Source organism: Carcharhinus amblyrhynchos, chromosome 11 (assembly GCF_965287045.1).
Source record: "Carcharhinus amblyrhynchos chromosome 11, sCarAmb.v2.hapA, whole genome shotgun sequence".
NCBI classification, from domain to species: domain Eukaryota; kingdom Metazoa; phylum Chordata; class Chondrichthyes; order Carcharhiniformes; family Carcharhinidae; genus Carcharhinus; species Carcharhinus amblyrhynchos.
Genome location: NC_137334.1, coordinates 67,560,560 through 67,578,593, shown reverse-complemented (window position 1 = coordinate 67,578,593; position 18,034 = coordinate 67,560,560). Strand labels below are relative to the sequence as shown.

General features: G+C 41.2%; 2 protein-coding genes across 15 annotated transcripts in view; one reads left to right on the top strand and one right to left on the bottom strand.

The window, feature by feature from the left end:
* r3hdm1 (R3H domain containing 1) overlaps positions 1-12,498 on the bottom strand; it is a 134,424-nt gene extending 121,926 nt beyond the window's left edge. For 4 of the 11 annotated variants that reach the window (XM_080199338.1, XM_080199345.1, XM_080199342.1 and 1 more), the window contains exon 1: positions 11,107-11,414. The gene's annotated coding sequence lies outside the window, so the exon portion shown is untranslated. Of the gene's footprint in view, positions 1-11,106; positions 11,415-12,421 lie in introns of those variants that run through there. The other 7 variants (XM_080199348.1, XM_080199343.1, XM_080199346.1 and 4 more) reach the window with 5 other exon arrangements.
* A 169-nt stretch (positions 12,499-12,667) lies between these two features.
* zranb3 (zinc finger, RAN-binding domain containing 3) overlaps positions 12,668-18,034 on the top strand; it is a 109,959-nt gene continuing 104,592 nt past the window's right edge. For 2 of the 4 annotated variants that reach the window (XR_013888170.1, XM_080199335.1), the window contains exons 1-2: positions 12,677-12,750; positions 14,457-14,633. The gene's annotated coding sequence lies outside the window, so the exon portion shown is untranslated. Of the gene's footprint in view, positions 12,751-13,123; positions 13,513-14,456; positions 14,634-18,034 lie in introns of those variants that run through there. The other 2 variants (XM_080199336.1, XM_080199337.1) reach the window with 2 other exon arrangements.

Below are 18,034 nucleotides of genomic sequence, written 5' to 3'. Positions count from 1 at the left end.
TGACACAAGAGTTAAGAAAGCCCACCAATGCCTCTACTCTCACAGAAGACTGAAGAAATTTTGCACATCAGCTATGACTCTCACCAACTTTTACCGATGCACCATAGAAAGCATTGTTTCTTGTTGTATCATAGCTTGGTATGGCTCCTGCTCTGCCCAAGGAACTACAAAGGGTCATGAATGTAGCCCAATTCATCACACACACCAGCCTCCCATCCACTGACTCTGTTGACACTTCCTGCAGCCTCGGCAAAGCAGTCAGCATAATTAAGGACCCCAGGTACCGACAGGAAAAAGATACAAAAGTCTGAGGTCACGAACTAACCAACTCAAGAACAGTGCCTTCCTGCTGCTGTCAGACTCGGTTGTTGGAATGCTGTCGGGATAGTTTCCTTGAACAGTATGTAATGGAACCTACGAGGGAGCGAGCTATCTTAGATCTGGTGGTGTGTAACAAGGCAGGCAGAATTAGTGATCTTCTTTGAGGGATCCTCTTGGGATGAGTGATCATAGTATGATTGAATTTCTGATGCAGATGGAGGATGAGAAAGTAGGGTCCCGAACCTGTGTCCTCTGTTTGAATAAAGGGAAGTACAATAGGATGAGAGCATAATTGGTGAATGTAGATTGGGGGCGCAGATTGGTTGGTAGGACAGCTGAGGAATAGTGGAGGATTTTTAAGGAGATCTTTCTCGGTACTCAGCAGAAATATATTCCGATGGTAAAGAAGGACTGTAGGAGAAGGGATAACCAGCCGTGGTTATCGAAGGAAATAAAGGAGAGTATTAAATTAAAAGCTGATGCGTTCAGAGCGGCTAAAAATAGAGGGCGATTAGAAGATTGGGAAAGATTTAAAAATGACTAAGAAGGTGATAAAGAAAGGAAAGATAGAGTATGAAGCTGAACTAACACTAAATATAAAAAGAAGACAGTAAAAGTTTTTACAAATATATAAAGAGGAAGAGACTGGCTAGAGTGAATGTTGGACCCTTGGAAGATGAGATGGGGAGAATTTAGCAGTGGGCGATGAGGAAATGGCTGAGGCTTTAAATAAGTTTTTGCCTCGGTCTTCACTGGGGAGGACACGAACAGTTTGCCAGATATTAAAGATAGAAGGATGGTAGGAGATAAGGGTCTTAATGCGATAACTGTCATTAGAGAGGGAGTGCTTGATAGACTAACGGGACTGAAGGTAGACAAGTCCCTGGGACCAGATGGAATGCATCCCAGGGTGCTGAAAGAAATGGCAGAGGTGATAGCGGATGCCTCAGTATATTTATCAAAATTCGCTGGACTCCAGGGAAGTGCCAGAAGATTGGAAAACAGCTAATGTTACGCCGCTGTTTAAAAAAGGTAACAGTCAAAAGGCAGGGAATTATAGGCCAGTTAGTTTAACGTCTGTAGTTGGAAAAATGCTAGAATCCGTCATCAAAGAAGAAATAGCAAGGCACCTAGAAAAGAATGGTTTGATCCTGCAGACACAGCACAGATTTGTTAAGGGGAAGTCGTGTTTAATGAATTTATTGGATTTCTACGAGGATGTGACTAGTGCGGTAGACAGAGGGGAACCGGTGGATGTGGTGTTTTTAGATTTCCAAAAGGCGTTTGATAAGGTGCCTCACGAAAGGTTGCTGCAGAAGGTTAGGGTGCACGGAGTTGGGGGGATAAGGTGTTAGCGTGGATAGAGGATTGGCTGTCTAATAGGAAGCAGAGAGTTGGAATCAATGGGTGCTGTTCTGGTTGGCAGTTGGTGACTAGTGGAGTGCCGTGGGGATCGGTGCTGGGGCCTCAACTGTTTACCATTTACATAGATGATCTGGAGGAGGGGGCTGAGTGTAGGGTGATGAAATTTGCTGATGACACGAAGATGAGCAGAAAAGCAGACTGTGTGGACGGTGTGGAAAGTCTGCAGAGGGATCTGGATAGGCTGAGTGAGTGGGCAAGGACCTGGCAGATGGAGTATAATGTTAGCAAGTGCGAGGTTATCCACTTTGGTAGAAATAACAGTAGGAGGGATTATTATTTAAAAGGCGAAAAGCTGCAGCATGCTACGGTGCAGAGGGACCTGGGGATCCTTGTGCACGAATCACAAAAACCCAGTCTGCAGGTGCAGCAGGTGATCAAGGCAGCGAACGGGATGTTGGCCTTTCTAGCGAGGGGTTTAGAATATAAAAGCAGGAGGTCTTGCTGCAACTGTACAGGGTACTGGTGAGCCACAGCTGGAGTACTGTGTGCAGTTTTGGTCACCGCAATTGCGCAAGGACATATTGGCCTTGGAGGGAGTGCAGAGGTGGTTCACTCAGCTGATACCAGAGATGAGGGGACTAGCCTATGAAGAGAGACTGAATAGACTGGGTCTGTACTCGTTGGAGTTTAGAAGGCTGAGGGGAGATCTTATAGAGATGTATAAGATAATGAAGGGGATAGATAGGGTAGAGGTAGAGAGATTCTTCCCGCTGAGAAAGGATAGCAGGACTACAGGGCACGGCCTCCGGGGGGCGGGGGGGGGGGTACAGTTTAGATTGGAGTTGAGGAGGAACTTTTTCACTCAAAGGGTGGTGAATCTCTGGAATTCTCTGCCCGTTGAAGTGGTGGAGGCTACTTCGTTGAATATATTTAAGTCACGGGTAGATAGGTTTCTGATAGACAGGGGAATTAAGGGTTATGGGGAGAAAGCGGGAAAGTGGAGCTGATCTACTTCAGATCAACCATGATCTTATCGAATGGTGGGGCAGGCTCGAAGGGCTAGATGGCCTACTCCTGCTGCTATTTCTTAGGTTATGAATGGACCTACCTCACATTAAGTTGATCTTTTTCTGCACCCTAGCTATGACTGTAACATTACTTTCTGCACTCTCTTGTTTCCTGCTATATGAACAGTATGCTCTGTCTGTATAGTGCACAGGGAATAATACTTTTCACTGTATGCTAATACATGTGATAATAATAAATCAAATCAAAAAAAAATCAATGCACTAGATTACAAGGAGAGATTAAACAAGCTGGGGTTGTATTGCCTAGAAATTACAAGGTTAAAGGTGACGTGATTAGAATTTTCTAGATACGAAGGAGAACAGATACGGTAGATACTGAGAAGCAATTTCTGCTGAGTACTAAGAAACAGTCAAAATATTTAGTCAAATATTTCAGGAGTGAAATTAGGAAATACTTCTCCCTGCAAAGATTGGTAGAAGTTTGGAACCCATTTTAACAAAACCAAACTGATGGTAGATCAATTGCAAATATTAAATTTGATATTTTTGTTGCGAAAGGAGCTATGACACAAATCAGACAATCTCACTGAATGGCAGTAAAAGCTCGAGGGGCTAAATGACTTACTCCTGTTTTTATGTTCTGAACCAAATGTGGTTTTACAGTATTCAGCAGTTCAGACAATAGGTATTAAACAAATCATCAAGCACCCATTTTCTGGAAAAGCACAAGTCTTTACAACCATATTGACAATGGTGATGGAAAAGTTAACAGTGCAATATTCATAAAGGATAGAAAGGTGGCATTGCTGTGGGTGCTGTTTTGTAAGTGGCATTGAGGTCAAGCTTAAACAGAATGTCACAATAGAGCACATGGAGCTTTACTCTAACACCTCACCTGGGAATGTTTGATATTCATACTGGGCACCTAAACATGTGGTGCTCCATTTCTCAACACCAACATTTTGTATGTGAACGACAACAAAAATTCCATCTCAGAGAAAAGACAGTCTAACACCACATGCTGCAGTGTCAACAAACAGCATCATGGAGAAGCAAATACTTGCATTTATATAATGCTTTATTTCATCTGAGGGTACCCAGAATTTCACATCCATATCAGTATTTTTTTATGAATTGCAGTCACTGTTATTATGGGGGCAAACATGACAAAGTTCTATAGATAGCAAATATAGTGGACGACCATTATCCTTTATTAGTATTGATCAAGGGGTGGATGCTGGTTCGGGCAATTCCCTTCTCTTCTTTGAATCAAATTATATAGCATATTTACATCCATCAGAACAAACAGGTCTTTCCAAAAGTAAGTCACTTCCAATAAAGCAGCATTAAACCAAAGAGTCGGACTTGATTTGGTCCTCAAGTCTTAGAGTGGGCCTGCATCAAAATCCTTCTAAGAGGTGAGAATGCTACTAACTTGAGCCAAGATGAGAACTATGAAGAATGACACACCTGTCCTATCACACAAACGTTCTGGTCTCATCTACATCCACAGTGTGGCTGACTTAAGAGTACAAACGTCCATTATTACTGGAATCGTTGTGCTTCTCAGCATTTGAATGGAATAGACTGACTACATCTGGTGCCAAATTATTAACCTCAGTTATAGGTTGCCTAAGACAGCACACAAAGGGAAGGAAGTTGCATCCTTAAGATATATAAAAAAGTTCCCTAAAAATGTGTATGAATATTTTGTTTAAGAGCAGCGAACCACATCATAAAGTTCTGTGTTTTTCAGAAGAAAGTTGGCAATCTATTAATAGGTGAGGAAAGAAACGGGAGCCAAACTTTTGTTTCGATACACTTCTGGTGTCTACACTAGTGTGGGAAATACAGATGGTGGTGATTTGGAAAACAGCTTTTGGAAGCTATGTATTCTTATAGTACGTAAATCTTTGACATCCTGAATAATGAAGTTGGATGCTGAGATCTGCCCTTCTAGTCCTATTTATTAATTATTTGGGTGTTTCCTGGGAAAGTCATCCTTCCTAAAAATGAAGGCTGAAATAATCTATAATCCAAAAATATTTCTTTACTTGCTCTTATGACAAAGGAATCGGAAACATCAATCTAAATAAGTAAGTTAGCTCAGACAACAGAAACAGAGGAGCTGGTGACAACAAGTTGGAAAACACTTGATGCTCATCCTATGAATTATAGTTGCAGTTTCCAGTGCCAAATACAAATAAACTAAACTTGGATTTTTCTGGTGGTGCAGAGGGTGTTAATTCCCACCACACAATATAGCATGCAATCAAGAACCTGAAATACTTCAGTGCTTCACTGAATGCTATAATGAAGATTGGAGCTTTATTTTTCTAAATTGAAAACACAAGGAGGAATACCAAGATTTAGTGCAAGATTATAGAATCTTACAACACACCTGTGCCTGCTTTTTCCGAGACTAATCCAAAATCTAATTCCGCTGTCCGGCTTTCCTCCCAAACTTTTATATCTTTCTCAACTGGAGACCAATCCAATTGTCCTTTAAAAAGGTACAACAGTTCCACCCCAACCACTTCCCATGGCAAAGCATTCCATGTACGTAAAGAAATTTCTCTTCACCTCAGACACAAATTTAAATTGCCAGCTCCTAGGGACCGACTCTCCCAAACCAGAACAAACAAATTAGAAAGAAATAGAAAAACAGACCCTAAGAGTTTCTACAAGTGTATAGAAAAGACAAGAGCAGCAAAAGTAAATATGGTTCCTCTGGAGGCGGAGAGGGGAGAAATTATAATGGGGTCTAAGGTAACATATGTTAAACAAATAGTTTGTGTCTGTACGGCACAACACCCAAGAAATACACTATAAAACATTGGTGAACCATGGGTCAAAAGAGTGTGAGGAACATAAGGTACTTAATTACTACAGAAATTAATGAGACTAAAAACACTGGCAAGTTTTTTTTAAACACCGAGGTGGGTGCCTGGAACTCGCTGCCAGGGGAGGTAGTGGAAGGAGGCAAGATAGTGACTTTAAGGGGCGTCTTGACAAATCCAAGAATAGGATGGGAATAAAGGGATATGGTCCCCGGAAGAGTAGGGGGTTTTAGTTCAGTCAAGCAGCATGGTCAATGCAGGCTTGGAAGGCCAAAAGGCCTGTTCCTGTGCTGTAATTTTCTTTGTTCTAACACCTGAATCAGATGGCCTACATCTTAGGGTTCTTAAAAGAGTGATGTTGCAGAGTGTGGATGTATTGATTGTAATCTTCCATAACACCCTGGATTCCAGAGTACTCAGAAAATTTAAAAGAGCAAGTGCAGCTATTCAAAAGAAGTGGAGAAAATAAAACAATGAACCACAGGCCAGTTAGTTTGGCATTAGTTGTCAGGAAAAGAAAGGAAGTAATAGCAAGGCATTAACAAAATTATAATAGTTAATATGGTTTGGGCTATGGAAATGAATGTGTTGAGTAGAAAACAATGAATCTTGTTTTCAACACCTTCACAGATGAAAGAAGAAAGAGTGTGAACCATTTCAGCTTAGGAAGAAATAAAGTGAATAGATCACAGCACCAATTAACACAATAGCTTAAAATACAAGACATAAAATGCCACATTGGCTGGATATATGAGAAGTATCACCTATCAGACAAGTCCTTCCTTTATCCTGCATTGAATTACTAGAGAGGTGTCCAAAGAGGCTCTTGGAATTGGAAATGCTGTTGAAGAGGAAAAAGGGGACTGTGGCAATTCAACTGCTGTTCTACTCGAGAAATTCCATTGTAGTGCTGAGGGAGCACTGCACTGTCAGAAGTATAGCCTTTCAGATGAGATGTTAAACTGAGGCCCCATCTGCCTACTTGGGTGGATGTAAAAAATTCCGTAACATTATTTAAAAGAGTTACCCCAGTGTCCCAACCATAATTTCCTCTCAATCAACATTATAGAAAACAGATATGTGGACATTATGTCAATGCTGTTGTGAAAGATTGTTGAGTGTATATGACTAAAACAGTGATTGCAATTCAAGTGATTGGCTGTAAAGTGATTTGGCATATCCAATGGTCATGAAAATTGCAATTTAATGCATGCTTTCTAAAAAGGAAAAAGACAGACTATGTTAAGAATGCTAGTATGTCGAGAATGACAAGGGATAAGCTGTCAAAGGTAAGTGATGGTAGTTAGTGTTTGAGCTTCTGGAAGCTGACAAAGTAACTATGAAGAATTAAAAAATATTTCCCTGACCCACTGAAGGGCATAGGTTAAGATATAACAAGCCAGGAGTGTGATGGAATACTTTGCATTTGACTGCAGGAGTTCAGCTCTAACAATACTTAAGAAATTCAACACCATCTGGAACAGTGCTGCCCGCTTCATCATCACTCCAACCCTCACCTTCAAAAGTCACTCCTTCTATTAGCAGCACACAAACTATGTACAAAACATGCTGCAGCAACTCACTTAGACAGCACCTTCCAAACCCACAACTTGTACCATTGTTAGGACTAAGGCAGCAATTGCATGAGAACATCACCTGCAAGTATCTCTCCAAGCCACGAGCCATCTTGACTTAGATCGATATAGTTTCCTTCACTGTTGCAGTATCAATCACTTAGAATTCCATTCCTTACCGCACTGTGGGGGAACCAAAACTAGATGAATTGTAATGGTTCAAGAAGGCAACTCCCCTTCTCTGGGTAATTAGGAAAAGGCAACAAATGTTGGCCTTCAATGTGACACTCTCATCTCTGGAAAAGAATTTTTTGAAAATTCAATAGCTGCAAGACAAGGTTAGAACTGGTTGGTAGCAGTCTGAAGTAAGTCAATGAACATAGAATGGAATCAGCAGCAAAAGTTCATTGGACTGAATGAGTGAAGGTCATTATTGATATAGAAGGGAGAAAGGCAGGGACTGACCCACAGAACCATCGAGGTGATACAAAATGGCAAAATGGATTAATGCAGTCAATACTACACAAAAGGCAAAGCAATTTGACTATAATGCAACAATACAGTTTTAACTGAAAAAGTAAAAATTGTAATCTGAGGGGGTGCAGTGTTCAATACCAACGCCTTGTCATCACCTTGGAGTTTACCAAAATTAATAGGCAGTATGCAAGAAAAAAATCCCAGTCAGCCAATACAAACTGATGCTTTATTTGAAAAATTATTCAAATTTTAAGATAGATAACAAAGTATTTCCAACTGAATGTTGGTGTAATAGACAGCATCACATCTCAGGCCACACTGTTGATGCAGTCAAGATGGCCGACAGTATTGGTGAAAAAAAAAAGTGTTTAATTATTGCTCTATTAATGTTCCTGCACTGAAAGATTCAATATGAGCTTTCACCCATTATCTTTCACAGAGGATATCCCTAATCTCAGCCAGGTCTCTGCCACATCATTTCTTTGGGGATACTGAAAAAAAGTTTTAAACAAAAAAAAGTATAAGGTTAAGGTAGGTGGCTATGACCATAAAATGTAGAAGCAAAAGTAGGCCACTTCACCCATCGAGTTTGCTCTGCCGTTCAATTAGATCATGACCAATTTGGTAATCCTCAACTCCACTTTCCTGCTTTATTCCCATAACACTTGATGCTCTTACTATTAACAATCTATCTCAGCTTGAACAATTTCACAGATTCACTACCCTCTCAGCGAAGAAATTACTCCTCATCCCAGTCTTAAATGGGCGACCCCTTACTCAGGAGGCTATCCCCTCTGATCCTAGGCTCTTTCACAAGGGGAGACAACCTCGCAGCATCTAGTCTGTGAAGGCCCCTGTGAATGTGATATACTGCAATGAGATTACCTCTCATTCTTCTAAACTCCAATGAGTACAGGTCCAACCTCTTCAACCTCTCCTCATAAGAAAATCTCTCCATACCTGGGATTAACCTTGCGAACCTTCACTGGACTGCCTTCAACACCAGTATAACTTTCCTTAGATAAAGGGGACCAAAATTGTTCACAGATGTTGCAGGTGTAGTCAGTTTTGCAGCACGGAAAGTGGTCCTTCATGTCCAGACTGGCCATCAAGCATCTATTGTATAGTTTTAACAAGACTTCTCTATTCTTATACTCAAATGCCTTTCAAATAAAGACCAATGTTCCATTTGCCATCCCAATTATCTGCTAAACTTGCATGCTAGCTTTTTGTTATCTATGCATGAGAGCCCCAACATTTCTGTGCTGCAACTTTCTGTCCTCCTTCATTGAAATAATATTCAATTCCTTTATTCCTCTCACCAAATTGCAAAACTTTCACATTTTTCTCCATTATATTCCATCTGTGACAGACTTTTTAATGCCCTTCTCTACAGCTCCATTGGCAAATACCAAAATGCAGGCCCAACATAATCACACTTGCACATAACAAAATATGGTGCCTCTGACATATTTTCTAAATGAGAAAATGCAAACAGCACTGCCTTTCCACATTATAGAACAAAATGGCAATGAATCCATATTCTTTATTTGCATCATGACAGCTAATACTTTTTGAATATTTTTTCTTAATTTAACTTACTTGCATCAGTACACTGTTCTAACCTCTATTACTGTGTGAAAGTTTTGATTCAAATTCTATGTTTCATTATTTTTCATTCAATTCCTCAGCACCTGAGTGCTTTCAGTGAAATGCTGCAAGAAATAAGTATTCAGAAATACAGTACTTGCTAAAATGGATTACAAAACCTATGTAATAAAGCCAGCGTACATTCATGCAAAATGATTTTGTCAGTTATACCAAAAAATTAGGATTGCTCATGAATAAAATATACACTCAGGGAGCAAGGCAGCCTTTTATGTAATTGTACATATTGTATTTGAGGCAATTACAGCAAGTAACTATCGTAATCCGTGAGAAGTGAGTCACTTTTCAGTAAAACATTTGCTATTACTTTGGGAGGCCAACACGTTTAAATTTTCTGTAATAGCTTCTAATATGGAGTACAATGTAATTTTCTAATAATTTTGCAACTTCAATGGCTCTGGTGCTTCATTCTTATGTATTACATGGTCATAGCATCTTCTGGATTGTACTGCATCCATCAGGTATTTCCAGTTGCCCAGAAAAATAATGTTTCTTTTTTTGAAAGGGCTATCTATATTCAGACATATTTTGTAGTTCCATTGTCTGAGTGTTTTACATCCTTCATATGAACTGTTTGCCAATACCCATGACATGCACTGACGAAAATTAAGTTTCACTGCATAACACCCCAACAGGATTCAGCAACTTAAATATCAAATATTTTCTTTTATGAAAAGCAATAAATAACATGATCGAGCTAAACACAACGTATCGAAAATTAAAAGGAAAAACGGGACGTTTTTTGCTCATTCCGGCCACAACTCATCTATTTCAATGGTCGGTGAGCTCAGCATAAAAAAGACAAAATTCAAAGATGGGCAAGTCCAATTACAGATTAACTTTACAAGATAACAAGAGAGCTTGTCGAATTCCAAAAACAATAATAATCAAGATCACCACCGAATAAAATGAGATTATCAAGGGATGCAATTGGATATCTGCATTAGCAAAATCACAATCCTATTTCATTACTCATCATCGCTTTCTGACGGCTTAGCCGAAAAGACAAACCCCAATCGATTTTAGTATAAAGGCGGTAAGATTGTGTGTGTCTGGTGTACTCGAGTCCTATATTTATACCGGTCTATTTTAGTAGCATGACTGAACCTTGTTTCATCCTTTACCCAGATTGAAGCAAGTAACTCTCTCTCATCAGTGCCACATTACGGAACACAAGCCCCTCGCAAAAAGGGCAAAGAAAATGAATGCTTCGGTTCTGATCAGGTCTGGTCACAGCGGCTGGATAATGAACCATGCCGAACTCTCACCTGGTTACAACATGTCGCACACACTCTGGATAGCTGAGCGCGCACATACACACACACACACACACACACGAGTGTGCATATACAAAATCTCCCACAAACACAGCAGATAGATAACCAACTAGTAAAGCAGCATCCGAGCTGAGCAGAAACCCTCACACACCTACTGTCTTGTGTGAAATCCCCCGTACCGGTGGTTACCGCATCTGCCTTACCCCAGAATAGGGCCAGTACTTAGGCCTGTTGAGGCAAAGGGTGGTGGAGGAAAAGGAAGGGGGGGACTAGGCCGCCGGGCTAATTTTACCCAGTCAAACCTTTCCATACGTCGCTTCCGCGAATCCTTTATTCGTCCGTCATCCACAAACGGTGATGACCTTCCCTCACTGTGCGTGGCGCACTAATTTACCACCGGGTAAATGGTGTTTTAAAAATTCTTTACATAAAATTATCCTTGCAGCGAAAGCACAATCCCTTGATTTTTAAAACCGAGGAGATCAACAGTCGGGGAGGGGCAGAAACGGATTTAGTATAGTGTGTGTGTATGTATTTGTTTTTTTTAAACACTCACCAGCCTTCCACCGAGAAGATTTGTTGCAACGAGTCGGGAGCATGGCTGAACCCAGCTCCCTCCTCCCCTCACCTCACCCCGCCGGCCCCCCTCACTTTCCCTTCAGCCAGCTCCAACCAAGCCGAATGGAGGAAGCGGTGACGCTGGCCGACTGACACTGGCAACCACCAATCGAGGCCACAGACAGCCGCCGAAGCCGGAGTGACTCTAAATATAAACGTTTTAAATGACTCGGGAGGCTACACCCAACAAGAAAGAGAGAAGGGAGGGGGGAGAAAAACACCCCCAGAGCTTCTCATCAAGTAATACTGCGCACAACCCACTCACTCTCTCTTTGCTCCACACACACTGACTGACTGGGCAATCAAGTAAAGGGGAAGGAAGAAATAAATTAAAATGGCACATGTACGTCCGGGTGTTTCTGATCAAACATCAACGAGCCGGCTCAAGAAAGCAGGCGTGTGTGTGTGGACGGTTACAGTGGAGAGGGACATCTCTTGTGTAGCCCGCTATAAACAGATGAATAACTGGGATTTTATCCAGTGAATAATTGGGAATCTGGCAAGATGGGAGTGGGGGTTGGTTGATTCCCTGGCCCGTTGACTGATTATTTTGTGTCCCCTGTTGCTCCCACAATTGTCCGGCCAGCAGCCCCTATTTATGGCGACCAGCGACGACGCCTTCGACAAACAACTGGACAAGGATGAGGTGGAAGGGATGGTCGCTTATGTCCGGCAATTTGGTCCCTCACATTTCACACTGATCTTGCAATTATGGTGGGCCAACAACACATAATATGATAGATGTCAACAGGTTGCCCTGACAACAATTTTATTTGCAGCCCCACCCCACTAAATCCTGCAAAGGGTGGGAGGGAAGTGTCAGGTTTTCTTCCAGTTAAATGTCAGCCTGTTTTTTTTAATGATTATGGAGATTTTGAGGCAGTTTATTTGGATGGTGGAGAGAGGGGGTCAGCGACAGTTTTTTTTTGCTCTCGGCCATTCTCTCTGCCTCTCCCCCCTCCTGTCTCTCCACAGCTGTCAATCATCGGGGGGACACAATGGTGACCCCCAGCCAATGGGGGGGTGGCAGAGGGCGGGGCCAGTCCGCCATCACGTCAGACGGAGGCAGCGGGCGCTCGGCTCGAGCTCTGGCGCCCGCGCACTCACGGCGGCAGCTCCAGCACCTCCCCCCACCACCCGCCCCCGCAAGGCCGCCCGTCCATTTAAAAATTAAACCAAACGTCCCCTAACACTCCCCCCCCCCCTCCCAAGTTAAAACCTCCGCTCGACGAAGCACGCCGGGTTGACCTTACCTACCATCCGTGTGGGAACTCATCGAGCGGCTCAACAGGAAACCGGCGCGAATAAAACTCTATCCCCCTCCCCTCCCCCACTCTCTATAGGAAAAAACCCCACCCCCAACCAAACGCGGTGACCCGGCATCGCCGCCCCTCCCCTCCCCTGTTCCATTCCCCGCTTTCTGCGTCGTGCGTCACTCCGTCCTCCGAGCTGGCGGGGCACGCCGGCGGGAGTTATGACGTGGGCTTTGGTGGGTTTAAGCGCGGGCTCCCGGGAGCAGTGTAACAATATAACAAATCCTGCACTGGGTAGAGGGAAGGAAGGTGTTTGGTATCTGCATATAGTAAGTTGGAGTATGGATTGTCTAGTTACAAACGCTGATTTATTATTTTCCCCTCTGTCAAACAATGAGAGTTCGATTATTATGTTTTAGTTTATATTTGTTGCTTTATAGTGGTCGTATTAAATTTGGCGCTCTTACAGTGGTCTTATTAGAGCTGGTGCTTTTACAATGGTGTTATTAGGTCTGATGCTTTTACAGTGGTCTTATTGTATTTAATAATTGCTAGTAAAACTATTCATATCTTTTTTTGTTTGTAACGTACTTAAAATTTCATTTCGTCCCTTAAATCATTTGCCAAAACGGAAGAGCTATTTTATATATTTTTTTGTCCTTTGAGCAGCGGGAGAGGAGGAGAAAGGTGGCATAGCAGAAAGTTAGAATTTTTATGGTTTCAGTCAATTATGATTGTACCTTTTTATGCTAGAAAATCTCCTTGCACGCGAGTTCACGGTAATAGAATTGACATTGGCTTATTCCATTGAAAACTTGTTTTTCAAACAGTTGGTGATGCTCACTTAACCTAGTGATCGTGCAGATTGCTTCCTGTCACACACAGTTGCTATATTGGCAAGATTTTCCAGACAGGCTTACTCTGGAAGTTTACTTCAAAAAATGTTGTCACATATTTTTAAAATTTGACTTCTTTTGATGGAGAAGGGTCCATTTTGTTGCTATCCATATTTGATAAAATGAGACAACTGCAAATACAATTTACAGTACTTGGAAAACTCATTATAAAAAATCCACAGAACAGCTAGACAAGTAAGCCTACTTTTGTTTTTCCCAAATGATATGAAAATTCCTAATCTTATGACTCAGTTGTTCAGAATATATACTTTAAATTGGGAGTTGAAGTGATAAGTAAGATAAAGAGGAGACCTGAATTTGAGCAGTCGGTAAACAAACTTAAAGTAATTATTGAGTGGGTGGCTCATGTGTACTTACAAGGTCAGTGTTAGAAGGGCAAGAGCTGTAAAACAGCAACTGGAGACCTGAAGACAGTAAGGCTGAGAAGAATTGCTCTATCTTCATTAGATATGTTATTTAATTACTATTGTAATTCGCAGATCAGTGAGAGACTGAAATGCACCTGGTGAATGTGGCAGTTATTGAAGTATCTGCATACTTTTCAGATGAAAGGACAGATTTGGGAGTTGTGGATGATGGGTTTGAATTTTGACCTGGAACACTCAGCATGTGCTACTTTGCAGTGGGGAGAGATTGTAGATGAGATTCACCAGAACGTTGCCTGGGCTGGAGTGTTACAGCTATGAAGAGGGGCTGGATAGCCTTACAGTATTTTCCTTAAAAGCAAAGAATGCTGAGGGGAGGGGGGACCTGATTGAGGTAAACAAATATGAAAGGGGAATAGATAGGAAGACACATTCCCCTTAGTAGAGGGGATGTAAGTTTAAGGTGAGGGGCAGGAGATTTTGAGGGGTTTCACCCAGAAAATGATGGGGAATTTGGAGTTCACTGCTTGAAAGGGTGGTGGAGGCAGGAACTCTCTCAACACTTAAGAAACATTTAGGTGAGCGTTAGAAGAACCACAGCATACAAGGTTATTGAAAATGGGATGAAAATAGATCGGTGCTTGATGGTGAATGCAGACAAGGGCCAATAGGCCCCTTTCTATGCTGAAAAACTCTGTGACTCTATTGCAAGAAGGCAGTTTTGTTTTTGTTTCCTTTCGTGTTTTCTTACAGACACGAGCAGTTTACGTCTAAAGCTGGAGACCACTGAGCAAGAAGGCAGTGAATCTCGAGTTGGGATGACCACAATTGTGCGACCCTTAAAGAGAATTGGAGAACTGACTGAATGCTAGAGTAAGGGCACCCAAGAAATCTCAGATCAAAGTAGCAAGAACACTGGAGAGGATTAAGGTGAATTCTGGAAAGGAGTGGTGCATCTCACTTCTGGGACAAAACAAAGAATAGGGGAACTCTTTGTGGAATTAAAAATATAACTGGAAGTGATCTGCTATGATTTTTGGCTTTACAGAATAAGCGTTTACAAAAATGGTGTTAAATTAGTACTAGCTTTGTTTAATTCTTGTACAGTAAAATATTTTGTTTCTGAAATGTGAAATATTGTGGTATAATTCTTTCAATTAATAACTGGGAACCTGAATTTCTTTTTAAAAGCCAATGGTCTCCTTTTGAGATCATAACAGGTGCAGGGTACCAGATCACTGTTTGGGTAAGAGGAATAGGAAGAGATTGTGGCTCAGGTAAAGGCTGTGGTGACATGTTGAGGCTGCAAGCCTTGTGCCTACGTGAGCACTGAACCTCAGTCACTGGCTATTGCTGACTCAAACATTGTGACACTGAGGCATGGGTTTTTAAAAAGCCTTGAGAGAGAGTCCTAATTTTACATTTTCTTAAGTTAGATCCCTTGAGAGGTGACTGACTCCGGGCGGCCTGGGAAGCCCCAGTTGAGAACTTCTGTGCAATAATATACTCTTCATTCAAAACTACTCAACTGGTGTGATAACTAACTTTTAGCACTAAATGCTTATTTGTTAATCCACATTCGCTCTATCACACAAATGTGTTATTGATGTTGAATTATCAAGATTAGTTTGTAACCTCTTAATTCAATTCTGGTTCCTTTTTTGCCAAAACCTTTTTAACTATTTTTTCATTAGTTTGCCACAGGCAGTTATGAATTTTATTTTCTTTGTTCTGTCATGGGGCAACAACTCCATTGTTTAAATAAAAACGTCTAAACTTTCTTCTCCTACCTTTTCTGATGGTAGTGAATTTATAACCTTCAATTGACAATTCACAGTTCTTATTATTGAATAGTTTTGATTGTGTGATTTTTTTTTTAAACCTCCAGTTTCTCTTGCCTCAAGTATGACCTCAAATTCAGGGATGATGCAGTGGCACAGAGTTAGCACTGCTACCTCATAGCATCAGAGATGCTATGAGGTAGCAGTTCTGGCCTTGGGTGACTGAGTGTGGCATTTGCATGTTTTCTTGTCTGTGTGAATTTCCTACATGTGCTCTGGTCTCCTCGCACAATAAGAAGTCTCACAACACCAGGTTAAAGTCCAACAGGTTTATTTGGTAGCATAAGCTGAGGAGTTGTGTTGACAAACGGGGCATATATAGACACAATCCTCCCACAGTCCAAAGATGTGCAGGTAATTTGATTGGCCACACTAAATTGCTGCTTAGTGTCCCAAGATGTGTAGGTTAGTGGGGTTACGGGAATAGGGTCTGGGTATGAGGCCCTGTCAGAGAATCAGTGCAGACTCGATGGACCAAACGGCTTCCTTCAGTACTGCAAGAATTCTATGATTTTTAAATTGCAGTTGTCATTTTCGTAAATGCCTTCAGAAATTTTTCGTGACATTGGTATTCTTGTCAGCTGCCCAAAACTGTTTTCAGTCTTAGAGTCAACCTAAATAATGATTTACATAGATTTTGCATTATCCCTTTCCTCTTGTACTTCATACATGGGTTTATAACATCTAGGGATCTGGTTGTATTTTACAGATTGCCTTGAGAGCTGAATAGTGTGTGTGGCTTGAAGGTGCGCTTTTAGATTGGTGTTTCTTGGTGGTAGAATTAATCGGCCATATAGTAGATGATTCGATTATATTAGTGATGGTAATGCCATTAATTGTTAAGGTTTGGTCTTGGGATTCTCTTGGTCAAAAAGATTAACAAAAATCAAACATATTTGTCGTCCAGGCCTTGCAACATATGGATATAGACTCCTTCAGGATCTGAGGAGTTACGAACTATATTAAACTGTACACTTCTGACCTTATTCTGGGGAGGTTACTGAAGTAGCTGAAGATGGTTGGGCCAAGGAAACTACCCTGAGGAACTCTTACAGCAATAAACTGGGACTGAGATGCTAGACCTTCAATAACCGCAACCACCTTCCTTTGTGCCAGATATGACTCCAACTAACAGAGCATGATCTTTGTGATTACCATTGACTTCAGTTTTGTTAAGGTTCCTTGCTACCATTCCCAGTTGGAAACACTGCCTTGATGTCAAAGACACTCCCATCACCTTGAGCTCAGTTCTTTTGTCCATGTTTGGGCCATGGCTGGAATGAGGCCAGGAGTCCAGTGGAACCCAAATTGAGCGGTTATTGCTGAGTTAAGTGCCACTTGGTACCATTGTTGACGGCACTTTCTGTCAGTTTGCTGATGATCGAGTGATAGAATGATTGATAATTCGCTGGGTTGAATTTGTCCTTTCTGTGGACAATTTTCCATATTGCCAGGTAGTAAGTGCCAATGTACTAGCTGTACTAGAACAGTTTAGAAGGGGCACAACTACTTTTGGAGTGCAATTATCCAGTACTGTTGCTGGAGTGTTTCCAGCGCCCATAGTCTTTGCAGTATCCACTGCCTCCAGCTGTTTCTTTATCACCTAGAATGAATCGAATAGGCTGATCAACACCTTTGATTAAATTATTGTCCCATTTTGCAAAATGTATGGACTTGAAACATAAAATCTCAATTTTCAGTATTGTGCATGTTCTCCGTAATTTTTCACCTATTCTTTCTCCCAAATGTATTCCTTTATATTTCATATACATACTCTTTTGCATCCTCCTGAAAAAGCTGACTGAACAGCTCTTTGTTGTTGATCAACTCCCCATTTGTACTTATAAATTTAGATATAGTATCCATATATCCAGAGTTTGTGCAATTTCCTCTGTTCCTGAACTTAATTATAACCTTACCTTGGACATAATAAACATTTTCACAATAACATTAATTTTATTAACATGCTTGCAATGCTTTGACTTTTACATGAAAGCTGCAGAATCTTCCAAAAACCCAGGAATGGATTTGATCATCGCCCTGTCAAAAATCATCATTATTTGAGGGTTATGTGGCTGGAACAGTGTACGGTTTTTCAGATGTGTCAGTAGCATTCAAGATAAACTTTTGACTAAAATCAAATGTTTGATCATCCAAGATGCCTTAGCTTGTCAACTTGGATCTTGTTTGTCTCCCTTGTGGGCACCTTGAATTGGATTTGAAGCAAGGAATGGATTTGGGCTTGCCCAGTCCATTCTGAGCATCGGCTTTATAACCTTAAAAATTTAAAAAGTCTAAACTTATATTTGTAACTGTTTATTTTGTTAACAAACATTGAATTAGATAGTATACACAGTAAACTTATTGGCAAAATTGAGGCCAATGGGGTTAATAGGCAGTGGCAATGGGGATAGATAATTGACTTAAGGAGCAGAAAATAGTGGAAACAGTTGTTTTTCAGGTTGTGGAAAATACAGTTTTGTCCACCAC